Raw genomic sequence first — 15,618 nt, forward strand, 5'->3', positions numbered from 1 at the left:
TTGTGAACCCAGGGTGCCTAGTGAGCCCAGGTTACCTAGTGAACCTAAAGTGTCTAGTGAACCTAGGGTACTGATGTCTAAACAAGACTCCTATAATGTATAAATCTTGATCCACCGAGTAACTACCTCAGTACCTAATCACCAGTGAAGCTAGAGAACATAATTACCCCAGAAGACAATATAATAATCTCTCTACTCCTCTCAGACCAAGAACAATATAAATCTCAATACTTAGTATAATTTATATGGCTATACACACAAGAAACTGATATATATATATATATATATATATATATATAATATTATATATATATATATATACGTGTATATATATATATATATATATATATATATATATATATATATATATATATATATATAAAAATATATATGAGAAGTTTTTACAAAGTAGAAGTGATGCAAGGAGGGAAGAGTATATGGAGAAAAAGAGAGAAGTTAAGAGAGTGGTGAAGCAATGTAAAAAGAGAGCAAATGAGAGAGTGGGTGAGATGTTATCAACAAATTTTGTTGAAAATAAGAAAAAGTTTTGGAGTGAGATTAACAAGTTAAGAAAGCCTAGAGAACAAATGGATTTGTCAGTTAAAAATAGGAGAGGAGAGTTATTAAATGGAGAGTTAGAGGTATTGGGAAGATGGAAGGAATATTTTGAGGAATTGTTAAATGTTGATGAAGATAGGGAAGCTGTGATTTCGTGTATAGGGCAAGGAGGAATAACATCTTGTAGGAGTGAGGAAGAGCCAGTTGTGAGTGTGGGGGAAGTTCGTGAGGCAGTAGGTAAAATGAAAGGGGGTAAGGCAGCCGGGATTGATGGGATAAAGATAGAAATGTTAAAAGCAGGTGGGGATATAGTTTTGGAGTGGTTGGTGCAATTATTTAATAAATGTATGGAAGAGGGTAAGATACCTAGGGATTGGCAGAGAGCATGCATAGTTCCTTTGTATAAAGGCAAAGGGGACAAAAGAGAGTGCAAAAATTATAGGGGGATAAGTTTGTTGAGTGTACCTGGTAAAGTGTATGGTAGAGTTATTATTGAAAGAATTAAGAGTAAGACGGAGAATAGGATAGCAGATGAACAAGGAGGCTTTAGGAAAGGTAGGGGGTGTGTGGACCAGGTGTTTACAGTGAAACATATAAGTGAACAGTATTTAGATAAGGCTAAAGAGGTCTTTGTGGCATTTATGGATTTGGAAAAGGCGTATGACAGGGTGGATAGGGGGGCAATGTGGCAGATGTTGCAAGTGTATGGTGTAGGAGGTAGGTTACTGAAAGCAGTGAAGAGTTTTTACGAGGATAGTGAGGCTCAAGTTAGAGTATGTAGGAAAGAGGGAAATTTTTTCCCAGTAAAAGTAGGCCTTAGACAAGGATGTGTGATGTCACCGTGGTTGTTTAATATATTTATAGATGGGGTTGTAAGAGAAGTAAATGCGAGGGTCTTGGCAAGAGGCGTGGAGTTAAAAGATAAAAAATCACACACAAAGTGGGAGTTGTCACAGCTGCTCTTTGCTGATGACACTGTGCTCTTGGGAGATTCTGAAGAGAAGTTGCAGAGGTTGGTGGATGAATTTGGTAGGGTGTGCAAAAGAAGAAAATTAAAGGTGAATACAGGAAAGAGTAAGGTTATGAGGATAACAAAAAGATTAGGTGATGAAAGATTGAATATCAGATTGGAGGGAGAGAGTATGGAGGAGGTGAACGTATTCAGATATTTGGGAGTGGACGTGTCAGCGGATGGGTCTATGAAAGATGAGGTGAATCATAGAATTGATGAGGGAAAAAGAGTGAGTGGTGCACTTAGGAGTCTGTGGAGACAAAGAACTTTGTCCTTGGAGGCAAAGAGGGGAATGTATGAGAGTATAGTTTTACCAACGCTCTTATATGGGTGTGAAGCGTGGGTGATGAATGTTGCAGCGAGGAGAAGGCTGGAGGCAGTGGAGATGTCATGTCTGAGGGCAATGTGTGGTGTGAATATAATGCAGAGAATTCGTAGTTTGGAAGTTAGGAGGAGGTGCGGGATTACCAAAACTGTTGTCCAGAGGGCTGAGGAAGGGTTGTTGAGGTGGTTCGGACATGTAGAGAGAATGGAGCAAAACAGAATGACTTCAAGAGTGTATCAGTCTGTAGTGGAAGGAAGGCGGGGTAGGGGTCGGCCTAGGAAGGGTTGGAGGGAGGGGGTAAAGGAGGTTTTGTGTGCGAGGGGCTTGGACTTCCAGCAGGCATGCGTGAGCGTGTTTGATAGGAGTGAATGGAGACAAATGGTTTTTAATACTTGACGTGCTGTTGGAGTGTGAGCAAAGTAACATTTATGAAGGGATTCAGGGAAACCGGCAGGCCGGACTTGAGTCCTGGAGATGGGAAGTACAGTGCCTGCACTCTGAAGGAGGGGTGTTAATGTTGCAGTTTAAAAACTGTAGTGTAAAGCACCCTTCTGGCAAGACAGTGATGGAGTGAATGATGGTGAAAGTTTTTCTTTTTCGGGCCACCCTGCCTTGGTGGGAATCGGCCGGTGTGATAATAAAAAAAAAAATATATATATATATATATGTCGTGCCGAATATGTAAAACTGGTCAATTAGCAAGAACTCATTTAAAATTAAGTCCTTTCTAAAATTTTCTCTTATACGTTTTAAGATATATATTTTTCATTAATGTTAATGTAAAAATTTTTAATTTTGCACCAAAAGAATCTTAGAAAACTTACCTAACCTTATTATAACAAGAGCAATTTATTTTAGCCTAACCCAACTAAATATATTTTAAATACGTTTGTAGTAATTTAATACTAAACAAACACAATCAAATATATTTTTTTCGTTAGGTTCAGAATGATTTTGGCGAAATTATTGCATACATAAATTTTTACTTATCCTATATGGCAAGATGAGCGTTGCTATTTAAGCCAAGATCGCAAGTTCTGCCTATTCGGCACGACATATATATATATATATATATATATATATATATATATATATATATATATATATATATATATATATATATATATATATATATATATATATATATATATATATATATATATATATATATATATCAGTTTCTTGTGTATATAGCCATATAAATTATACTAAGTATTGAGATTTATATTGTTCTTGGTCTGAGAGGAGTAGAGAGGTTATTATATTGTCTTCTGGGGTAATTATGTTCTCTAGCTTTCTATTTTTATTTTTTATTCACACAAAAAATAGAAGATTTACTCTTATGCAGACTACTGCATTATTGTAAAAATGGTGTAAATAATATAAGTGCAGCAGTGAAAGAATATTAGACTCCCCAGTTGACGTGTATTGGATGTGTGGTGCGATTTGCTTACTCTTGAACATTGGTAAAAATCGAACATTTCTTCTACTTTGAGCTCAATTTCAAGGTCGTTTTCTTCATGAAACTAATCAAAATCATCTCTGTTTCTGTAATATATTTCCCATTCTATTAAATGAGATCAAGAAAACGAGAATACAACCATAAATACTATACGAAAATGCACTTCAAAGTTGGCGTTTTAATCCAAAAACACGGTCGGAGTTTTTTTTTCTCATTATGCACTGCATACTACAGGATTTTTTTTTATACAGTGCACACTGACCACACAGACACATTCTCTCACATATGGGCCTACCAGCTTTCTCCTGCTTCATTTGAAGCCGCTAGAATTATTGAGCATATATATGTCAGAAACACTGGCTCATAAGAGGAAAGTGATGTTGACCCCGAGTTTAGTGGCTTTGAGATGGATGTGGCCACAAGTGGTCGAGGAAATATCAAAAACCTCGATAGTAACCCATGTGCAATATTTGTGCAACATCCTTTCATTTTTGATACCACTGGTAGTATCATCCTACCAGAATGTCCTATAACCTATGCCCTAAGTAAGAAAATGACTCTGGAACATGTGTAATATGTATTTGGCAGGCTGGCCGGCTGGTTGGCTTTGGCTCTGTCTCTGTCTGTATCTGTGTGTCTGTCTCTATCTGTGTCTGTATCTCTGTCTCTGTCTATCTCTGTTTCTCACAGGTACACATAAGTACAGTTATTATACATAGTATAAATTGCCTAGGATAACCCAAAAAATTTCCAGGCATTGCTGTACAGTGCTTGTAGGTATAAGGCATAATAAACATGACTGGCAAGTAATATGCATTTTCACTTGATCAGGAATCAGACGTGATGACTGCATCATGTGTAATACCTGTTGGTTTACGAGCCGCTCAGTGAGACAGAGACAAACAGACGGAAAGACAGACAGACACACAGGTGGACAGAAAGACAGATAAGCAGAGCTAGATAGACAGACAGATAGACAGACATGCATGTTTGTGTGTAACTGTGAAAACAAATAAAGCCAGAGTTCCTTGGAGCAGTGCACATTCAAGTGTCACTCCACTGCTGCAATTTATTTATTTATTTATTTATTTATTTAGAAATTTAGCATACAAACAGAGGTACAAAAAATACAGGTAAGAGCAGCATGCCAGTTTAGTGACACTCATCTTAAGACCATGCTTCAAGGAGTTTCATATATACTCTGGCATTTCTAAAACATTGGTGAGACCTATAAATACTTTGTACATGTATGTATTTCTAGACGTTTTGCCACACAGTGGCTTCATCAGTTCAATACAAAGCAGAAAGGTGTAAGGAGAGGAGGAGTTTGAGGTAATCAGTCCCTCAGCCTGGAGTCGATGTGTTCAGTCCGTCAATCTTGTAGAATGTACAACATAGGGCCATAGACGTGGCTTATATACTGTAGTCAGGCGAGGCAAAGCAGGAGGAGGTGGGGTCATAGTGGAACCATCCACTAGTCTAAGAAGGTCTTCGTCCAAAGGTTGGACAAAAGTTGAAGAATTCCATTTATCACATCTGTCAGACACTGCAGCATCATGGGATCTTGAAACAAAGAATTCTTCAACTCTTGTTCAACCTTTGGATGAAGACATACTTAGACTAGTGGATGGTACCACTATGACCCTGCCTCCTCCTGCTTTGCCTCACCTGACTACAGTATATAAGCCATGTCTATGGCCCTATGCTGTATATTCTACAAGATTGATGGATTGAAAACATCGACTCCAGGCTGAGGGACTTATTACCTCAAACTCCTCCTCTCCTTACACCTTTATGCTTTGTATTGGACTGATGAAGTCACTGTGTGGCGAAACGTTTCCTCAATAAAGATTCCCATATGTTGCCTAAGTGTCTCAGTTATCAACTTGTCGTTTTTTAAACCATTTATTATATGTTAGACATTAATTTCAAGCTACTTTTAGTCTGTAAACCATTCAAAATCATTGCTATTTCTGTAATATACCTTCCATTCTATCAAATGAGACCAATAAACCGAGAATACAACCATAAAAAACATATGAAAACACACCATGAAGTGGCTGTTTTACACCAAAAAATCGGTTGCAGTTTTTTCTCATGCACTGCTTGCTGCAGGATTTTTTTATACTGCACACTGACCACACAGACCCATTCTTTCATATGTAGACCTACCAGCTTTCTCCCGCAAGAATGGAAGCCGCTCGAATTTTGGTGTACTATTACAGGACCGACCCTGGCTTCAAAGATGTAATATTACAGGACCAACCCCAAAAGGGTTAATGTACAGTAGACCGTCAGTTAACACAGGTTCTTTTACTACATTTTTTCGATTTCATCATTGCAAAATTATGGCATATTTCTCGAAGGTCAAATCAGTGTCACAATTTTACACACATATTATCTATTTACATTCAGGAAAATTATAAAAAATTTCCCACACTGTTTGTGATTAACTTAGCTGATTCCTGAATACTGCCAATCGTTACATGCAGTGTTTACGTATGCTGCTATGTATAATAATTTATTTAACTGTATTTATGTGTATATTTACCTAAATAAACTGATTGACTTACTGACTTGACTGACTGACTGACTTGACTGACTGACTGACTTGACTACCATCCATCTCAGCCCAGTAGGGTGACAGCATGCCTCTCCACTCAATTCACAATCAACAAAATCAGCAACCACAATTTAAGGTAAGAAATATTGTTTCTGTTGCATTGGTAGCCTTAAGCAACAGAAAAAACATAATACATAATGACAATGAACAATAATTACCTTACCATTTTTATTTTTGTAAGATTTTTGAGTCCTAAAAGCAAAGTTGTTTGGCTTTTTTGGAGGTATTAGGAATGTAACCCTATTTTTCCCATAAGTTCCCGAGTTCCTTTAACACAAATTCATCTTACACTGTATTTTCAGGAACGTAACTACCATGGTAATCGACAGTCTGCTGTATTGCTTAAAGCTACAAATGTTACAGAAATAATATTTCTTACCTTAAATTGTGGTTGCTGGTGTTTGTCGATTGTGAAGAGAGTGGAGAGGGATGCTATAACCCTACTGGGTTGAGGTGGATACCTGTAGAGTGTTTCGGAGATCAACTGTCTGTGACCAGGCCTCCAGGATGGTTGTGGATTGTCAACTGAGGTGGATAGTTGAGGCTCTGGCACTAAAGTTGATGGTTATACTGGAGTAGAGATAAATTCTGTAATGCATTTCTGGTCTCCTTTTACCCTGCAGTACTTTATACAGCTGATGGTAAGGTATCAACAGCTGCTCTAGACTCAGTTTCAGAGCACTTCTTCTAGATTTGCACGGACTTATGACCAGCTCTTTGACCAGTCGGTATTGTACACTGTATGAGAACATTGGTCGTGGAAATGGCAGCATGGTGTCTCAGCATTAAGCATAGAATGGCTTGACAAAGATGAACATGTCAGTGTTAAGCTGTCTTCACAAATCTAAAGACACCTTGTACACAATATAAGGTGTTTGTATTGTGGGGAAAAAATCTTCATTAAAGCATGCATAATACAAAATGAACGTGTATCAACAGAAAGTTAACAGGTCTTAATAGGCATTCGTCTGACCACTTCTCAGTTTACACTAAATGTGTTTACATTCTCTGCATCTCATTTTCTCTTGTATACAATAATAAATATAATAATAATTAACCCCTTTGGTGTCTGTGCCGTAATATTATAGCTTTGAAGCCAATGTCGGTCCTGTAATACTACTACAAAATTCTAGCAGTTTCAGATCTTGTGGGAGAAAGCTGGTAGGCCTACATATGAGAGAATGGGTCTCTGTGGTTCGTGTGCTCAGTATAAAAAAAAAAATTCTGCAGCAAGCAGTGCATAATGAGAAAAAAAAACTGCGACTGCATTTTGGTTTAAAACAGCGACTTCGCGGTGTATTTACATACGGTATTTATGGTTGTATCCTTGTTTTCTTGGTCTCATTTGACAGAATGAAAGATATATACGTATTACAGAAATAGAGGTGCTTTTGAATGGTTTACTGACTAAAAGTAGCTTGAAATATAGCTCAAAGTAGCAGAAATGTTCGATTTTTGACAATGTTCAATGTAAACAAATCACATTATATGTCCAATACATGTCAACTGGTGGGTCTGATATGCATTCATGAATACGCTGATATTATTTATACAGTTATTACAGTTATGCAATAGTCTGAATAACAGTAAATCATTATTTTTTGTGTGAATAAAAATTCGAAATGAAAAGCAAGTGTAATATAAGAGGGGATAGGAGATGTGACTAATGAACAGAATTTTTTTTATTTTAGTGCCAGAAATGTCAGTATTGTTTATTCTGGCCCCTATTTTGAAAGTGGCCTTTCTTGAATTTTGTGTGATATTGGCCAAATTAGTAATTTCTTAAAGAATCAGTTAGAGAGTACACCTAGGATAACTACTAGAGAATTGAAAGAAAAGAACCCACATCTTTTCTCAGAGGTGTCTGTAAGAATTGTTAATAGATGTGTGTCAGAACTGGGCTACAGTAGTCACTGCCAGGTTAAGAAACCAATCCTCCCCAAGCCACAGAAGAAACATAGGCTGGATTATGCAAAGAAATATTTTCACTGGAATCCTCAACAGTGGTCTGAAGTACTTTGGAGTGATGAAGCAACCTTCACCATCACCTGTAATCGTGGGGAATGTGTACCGGCCCAGAGGTAGTGACCCGCTAGATCCACGCTACACCTGTGGGACCACCAAACACCCAGACTCACTCATGGTTTGGGGGTGTTTCAGTGCTCAGTGTTGGTGAACTCATTGTGCTTCCCAAAAACCAGTATATGAACCAGCACAATTACCTGGAGTTATTGTGTGACAATTTACCCGAGGCGTTTTATGCAGGACGGTGCACCATGTCAAATCTGTAGTTCAGTGGCTTAACCACTGTGAAATGAGGTTCTTTAATGACTGGCCAGGCAGTTCCCCAGACCTAAACCCTATTGAGAGCCTCTGGTCAATAGTGAAACGAAGTTTACTGGGCAAGGATATCAGTTCCATCTTGCGGCTGGAGGCTGCTCTACATGAGGCATGGAATAATATACCTCCCCAAACCCTCAAGAATTTGTGTGAGAGTCTTCCTACATGGCTGAGGGATGTGATTAAGCATAAAGGATGCAGCACCAAGTATTAAAAGCTCAGTAAGTGTGCAAATATATATATTATAATCTTTCATGGTATGTGTTTGTGTTTTGGTATGTGTGTGGGGGAGGGGCGTCATAATGCCGTAAGTAACACTGTAGATGTTGTGGAAGATATTGAAGAGTTAGTGAAATATGTTGAGAGAGAGCTAACTAACAAAGATTTAATAGAGTTGGAAGCACAGCAGAACTTGGAAAACGAAGAAGAAGAAAGAATAGAAGTACAAAAGAAGCTCACTGAAAAGGAGTTAGCTAGTGTGTTTGGAAAAGTGAATCGTGGTATATTAGAACTAGAAGATATGGACACAAATGTTGAACAGTTCACGAAAGTGGAATGGCAAATGGATGAACTTTTACTATGCTATTGTGAAATTTATGAAGAAAAAAGAAAATTACAAAGCAGACCAAAGTAATGGGATTCTTGTGGAAAGCTACACCCCAGACCCCTACCCCAACAAGTCCTTCCATGTCCTCACCATCATCTCCCTTACCCAGGTGCTCTACACCTGATAATCCTGCTGATCAGTCCTGTGATGACACTTCTCACTTATCAACCAATTTGCTTAACAAACCTAGTTATAGGAACAGAACTCAGTTGTTATTGAGGAGTGCCTGTGTATATATATATATTTATACAGAATGTATTTTATAGGATTTATGTGAAATTTATATTTACTCAGTTATCTCATCACTGAGTCCTATTAACATTATATTTTTCATTTAATATATAAATTTCTTCCTCCATTTTTTCATTATTGTGATACTAAATCTATATAAATCCATATATATAGTTGACAAATAAATTCTATAAACATTAACCACCTCAATGGTGCTTGGATAATATATCAGGAATATTTTTTAGTAAGATATATGATAATATAGCTAATAATATGAAAATGACTGTTTGACCCATGTGGGTTTAGTGCTCCTCAATATTATCTATGGTAAATGCTGTATGACCCATAGGCCTCTAGAGAGGCTTTTTTTTTTTAAATAATCTATGGTGAAAATTGGCTCAAACGGGTTAACTACCTGGTCACGATGGGCAGCTGGCAAAAGATGGAGTAACGCTGGGTCGTATGAGGTCACAATCATCATGTTAGTGAGAATATCACACTGAAGAAGATCCACGAAGATCATGTACGGGACAAGAAGGTTTCACCAAGGCCTCCTGTTGCTTGCCTGTTAACAGACAACGGTAAGACTTCTTTTGTCTCGCCAGAAGTAAAATTTAAAATTTAGATTTTTTATGCAGTACATTATTTTGCATATAATAAAATATTCTTATATTTCTTTGTATGCTGTACAGTATTATACATGTAAATATGTAATAATTTTTTTTTAGGCAGATGTAGGCCTATTATATTCTTAAAAAATTCACAGACTTTGTTATTCGCCGTTCCATTATTACAACATTTTACATGATGGCCAGGCCTAGTACCTGGGGTCTATGTATCAGTTCCAGGGGTCAGTGCTCCCCATGGCCTGATCTGTGACTAGGCTTTATGGTGGATCAGAGCCTGATCAACCAGGCTGTTAATGCTGGCTGCATGTAATCCAACATATGAACCACAGCCTGGCTGCTCAAGTCCTGACTTTATGTTCCATTATTGAAAAATTTCTATATCTAGGCCTCTTTTATTCTAGTTTATTGTTTTTAATGAATATCATAAACTCTCAATATAAGATTCCTCCAGATAACATTCTTTTAAAATAATGGAAAAAATACACTAATTTATTTTATGTTTTTTACAATATACACCTACCATCCGACTTACGACCGAGTTCGGTTCCGAGAAACCGGTCGTAAGTCGAAATGGTCGTAAGTTGAACTTTACTACTGAATATCAACAAAACATTTTTGTAATGACTTTATTTTATTGTTTTATTTTGGTATTTCATGTTTTACTTTACTTTTTATGCTGTTAGTACTGTATTTTATACTGTAAGGTTTAGGATAAACACTGCGTACAACACAAATAGTTGTTTATTTCCCAGAAACTTGGCATAAAAAACACAGTCGTAAGTCGAGTGGTCGTAAGTCGAGCAGGTTGTAAGTCGGATGGTAGGTGTAACTTTAAATTTTGTGTACAATGATTCATAAGACTTGCTGAATGTTACTTTTAAGATCATCTACAAATGTTCACAATATAAAACTGATGAACTTACCAAACGTCACTTTTAAGAAGACTTACAAACATCCACAGGATATTGATGCTAATATCCCAGTAAACAACATACAAACTGCTGTCATTTTAAAGACTGATGAACATTTCTGTATAAAACACAAGTGTCCTCTCACTTTCCACTTGCCACTGATGAATTAGACACCTGCGCAATACCTGGGTATCTTTATTCAGTAGACATGTCACCCACCAGTGGCTTTATCAGTACAATACAGAAAACTAAAGTAGTGGAAGATTAGGGAAACAGTCCCTCAGCCTAGGAGCAAGTGAGGGGACTGATTCCCTTATCTTCCACTGCTTCAGTCTTCTGCATCGTACTGATGAAACCATTGGTGGGCAAAACGTCTAGAGAATTAAGATGCACAGATGTTGTACAAGTGTATAATTCTTTCCAGCACCTCAAAGTAGGTATAGATTATCTAATTTTTTTTTTTGTGTGTGTATTTTTTAACATTATTCTGAAGTAATGTAAACTTGTATAATTCACTCTATTAATTATAATGTAAACTTTGAGTTATCTCTGGTTTATATAGTCACATCAAGTTATCTCAGGTTTAACATAGTCACATCAAGTTATTTTTTATTTATTATCACACTGGCCGATTCCCACCAAGGCAGGGTGGCCCGAAAAAGAAAAACTTTCACCATCATTCACTCCATCACTGTCTTGCCAGAAGGGTACTTTACACTACAGTTTTTAAACTGCAACATTAACACCCCTCCTTCAGAGTGCAGGCACTGTACTTCCCATCTCCAGGACTCAAGTCCGGCCTGCCGGTTTCCCTGAACCCCTTCATAAATGTTACTTTGCTCACACTCCAACAGCACGTCAAGTATTAAAAACCATTTGTCTCCATTCACTCCTATCAAACACGCTCACGCATGCCTGCTGGAAGTCCAAGCCCCTCGCACACAAAACCTCCTTTACCCCTCCCTCCAACCTTTCCTAGGCCTACCCCTACCCCGCCTTCCTTCCACTACAGACTGATACACTCTTGAAGTCATTCTGTTTCGCTCCATTCTCTCTACATGTCCGAACCACCTCAACAACCCTTCCTCAGCCCTCTGGACAACAGTTTTGGTAATCCCGCACCTAATCCTAACTTCCAAACTACGAATTCTCTGCATTATATTCACACCACACATTGCCCTCAGACATGACATCTCCACTGCCTCCAGCCTTCTCCTCGCTGCAACATTCATCACCCATGCTTCACACCCATATAAGAGCGTTGGTAAAACTATACTCTCATGCATTACCCTCTTTGCCTCCAAGGACAAAGTTCTTTGTCTCCACAGACTCCTAAGTGCACCACTCACCCTTTTCCCCTCATCAATTCTATGATTCACCTCATCTTTCATAGACCCATCCGCTGACACGTCCACTCCCAAATATCTGAATACATTCACCTCCTCCATACTCTCTCCCTCCAATCTGATATTCAATCTTTCATCACCTAATCTTTTTGTTATCCTCATAACCTTACTCTTTCCTGTATTCACTTTTAATTTTCTTCTTTTGCATACCCTACCAAATTCATCCACCAATCTCTGCAACTTCTCTTCAGAATCTCCCAAGAGCACAGTGTCATCAGCAAAGAGCAACTGTGACAACTCCCACTTTATGTGTGATTCTTTATCTTTTAACTCCACGCCTCTTGCCAAGACCCTCGCATTTACTTCTCTTACAACCCCATCTATAAATATATTAAACAACCACGGTGACATCACACATCCTTGTCTAAGGCCTACTTTTACTGGGAAATAATTTCCCTCTTTCCTACATACTCTAACTTGAGCCTCACTATCCTCGTAAAAACTCTTCACTGCTTTCGGTAACCTACCTCCTACACCATACACCTGCAACATCTGCCACATTGCCCCCCTATCCACCCTGTCATACGCCTTTTCCAAATCCATAAATGCTACAAAGACCTCTTTAGCCTTATCTAAATACTGTTCACTTATATGTTTCACTGTAAACACCTGGTCCACACACCCCCCTACCTTTCCTAAAGCCTCCTTGTTCATCTGCTATCCTATTTTCCGTCTTACTCTTAATTCTTTCAATACCATACACTTTACCAGGTATACTCAACAGACTTATCCCCCTATAATTTTTGCACTCTCTTTTGTCCCCTTTGCCTTTATACAAAGGAACTATGCCTGCTCTCTGCCAATCCCTAGGTACCTTACCCTCTTCCATACATTTATTAAATAATTGCACCAACCACTCCAAAACTATATCCCCACCTGCTTTTAACATTTCTATCTTTATCCCATCAATCCCAGCTGCCTTACCCCCTTTCATTTTACCTACTGCCTCACGAACTTCCCCCACACTCACAACTGGCTCTTCCTCACTCCTACAAGATGTTATTCCTCCTTGCCCTATACACGAAATCACAGCTTCCCTAACTTCATCAACATTTAACAATTCCTCAAAATATTCTCTCCATCTTCCCAATACCTCTAACTCTCCATTTAATAACTCTCCTCTCCTATTTTTAACTGACAAATCCATTTGTTCTCTAGGCTTCCTCAACTTGTTAATCTCACTCCAAAACTTTTTCTTATTTTCAACAAAATTTGTTGATAACATCTCACCCACTCTCTCGTTTGCTCTCTTTTTACATTGCTTCACCACTCTCTTAACCTCTCTCTTTTTCTCCATATACTCTTCCCTCCTTGCATCACTTCTACTTTGTAAAAACTTCTCATATGCTAACTTTTTCTCCCTTACTACTCTCTTTACATCATCATTCCACCAATCGCTTTTCTTCCCTCCCGCACCTACTTTCCTGTAACCACAAACTTCTGCTGAACACTACATTTTTAAACCTACCCCATACCTCTTCGACCTCATTGCCTATGCTCTTATTAGCCCATCTATCCTCCAATAGCTGTTTATATCTTACCCTAACTGCCTCCTCTTTTAGTTTATAAACCTTCACCTCTCTCTTCCCTGATGCTTCTATTCTCCTTGTATCCCATCTACCTTTTACTCTCAGTGTAGCTACAACTAGAAAGTGATCTGATATATCTGTGGCCCCTCTATAAACTTGTACATCCTGAAGTCTACTCAACAGTCTTTTATCTACCAATACATAATCCAACAAACTACTGTCATTTCGCCCTACATCATATCTTGTATACTTATTTATCCTCTTTTTCTTAAAATATGTATTACCTATAACTAAACCACTTTCTATACAAAGTTCAATCAAAGGGCTCCCATTATCATTTACACCTGGCACCCCAAACTTACCTACCACACCCTCTCTAAAAGTTTCTCCTACTTTAGCATTCAGGTCCCCTACCACAATTACTCTCTCACTTGGTTCAAAGGCTCCTATACATTCACTTAACATCTCCCAAAATCTCTCTCTCTCCTCTGCATTCCTCTCTTCTCCAGGTGCATACACGCTTATTATGACCCACTTCTCGCATCCAACCTTTACTTTAATCCACACAATTCTTGAATTTACACATTCATATTCTCTTTTCTCCTTCCATAACTGATCCTTCAACATTATTGCTACCCCTTCCTTTGCTCTAACTCTCTCAGATACTCCAGATTTAATCCCATTTATTTCCCCTCACCGAAACTCCCCTACCCCCTTGAGCTTTGTTTCGCTTAGGGCCAGGACATCCAACTTCTTTTCATTCATAACATCAGCAATCATCTGTTTCTTGTCATCCGCACTACATCCACGCACATTCGAGCATCCCAGTTTTATAAAGTTTTTCTTCTTCTCTTTTTTAGTAAATGTCTACAGGAGAAGGGGTTACTAGCCCATTGCTCCCGGCATTTTAGTCGCCTCATACGACACGCATGGCTTACGAAGGAAAGATTCTTTTCCACTTCCCCATGGACAATAGAAGAAATAAAGAAGAACAAGAGCTATTTAGAAAAAGGAGAAAAACCTAGATGTATGTATATATATATGCATGTGCGTGTCTGTGAAGTGTGACCAAAGTGTTAGTAGGAGTAGCAAGATATCCCTGTTATCTAGCGTGTTTATGAGACAGAAAAAGAAACCAGCAATCCTACCATCATGCAAAACAGTTACAGGTTTCTGTTTCACAGTCATCTGGCAGGACGGAAGTACTTCCCTGGGTGGTTGCTGTCTACCAACCTACTACCTTGATGGACAAATTTATTACATGCACAATGGGGATTGGTATTTCTTTTAGAATCTTGACCAGGATGTTATCTGGACCGGTGCTCTTAGTTGGGTTTAACTTGCTTAGTTATTTTTCCACGAACTCATAAGATACACCTACTAGTTGGCAATTGTTTGGGGTGATGCCTCTATTACTGTAATAAGTTATAAATATATTGGAGTCTGTGTAAACTGGCAGTTTACTTACTAATGTTGTTGTAACAGTTGTGTAGTATGAATTAAAGCAATTTGCCACTGTACTTGTTGCATGACATACCTTGTTATCGATATTTAGTACTGTGTTAGATCTGTGTTTATGGCTGTACCCTAGCTCTTTAAGTTGTTGCCAGAGGTTTTTGGGGTTATTCTTGCAGTCTTCGATTTTTGAGCAATAGTGTCTTGCCTTTGCTGCTTGTATAAAACTCTGAGCTCTGTTTCTTACCTTTTCAATATTCATTTAGTGCTGCAGTATCCTGTCGGTTTGCCTTAAATATTTTAAGCAACTGATCCCTGAATTTGATATTATTTAATATCTCATTAGTTATTTGGGGTTCAGTTCTTTGTTTAACCCTTTGACTGTTTCGGTCGTATATATACGTCTTACTAGGTACCTTGTTTGACGTATATATACTCATAAATTCTAGTGGCTTCAAATCAGGCAAGAGAAAGCTGGTAGGCCCACATGTGAGAGAATGGGTCTGTGTGGTCAGTGTGCACCGTATAAA

General features: G+C 38.2%; 1 protein-coding gene across 2 annotated transcripts in view; it reads left to right on the forward strand.

Annotated features, from left to right (window-relative positions):
* The first annotated feature begins 8,273 nt into the window (after positions 1-8,273).
* Positions 8,274-15,618, forward strand: part of LOC128703391 (ankyrin repeat and IBR domain-containing protein 1) — a 119,495-nt gene continuing 112,150 nt past the window's right edge. Inside the window, exon 1 of one of the 2 annotated variants that reach the window (XM_053798026.2) lies at positions 8,274-9,739. The gene's annotated coding sequence lies outside the window, so the exon portion shown is untranslated. The remainder of the gene's footprint in view (positions 9,740-15,618) is intronic. The other variant, XM_070104668.1, reaches the window with a different exon arrangement.

This window comes from Cherax quadricarinatus, chromosome 93, assembly GCF_038502225.1.
Source record: "Cherax quadricarinatus isolate ZL_2023a chromosome 93, ASM3850222v1, whole genome shotgun sequence".
Lineage (NCBI taxonomy): Eukaryota > Metazoa > Arthropoda > Malacostraca > Decapoda > Parastacidae > Cherax > Cherax quadricarinatus.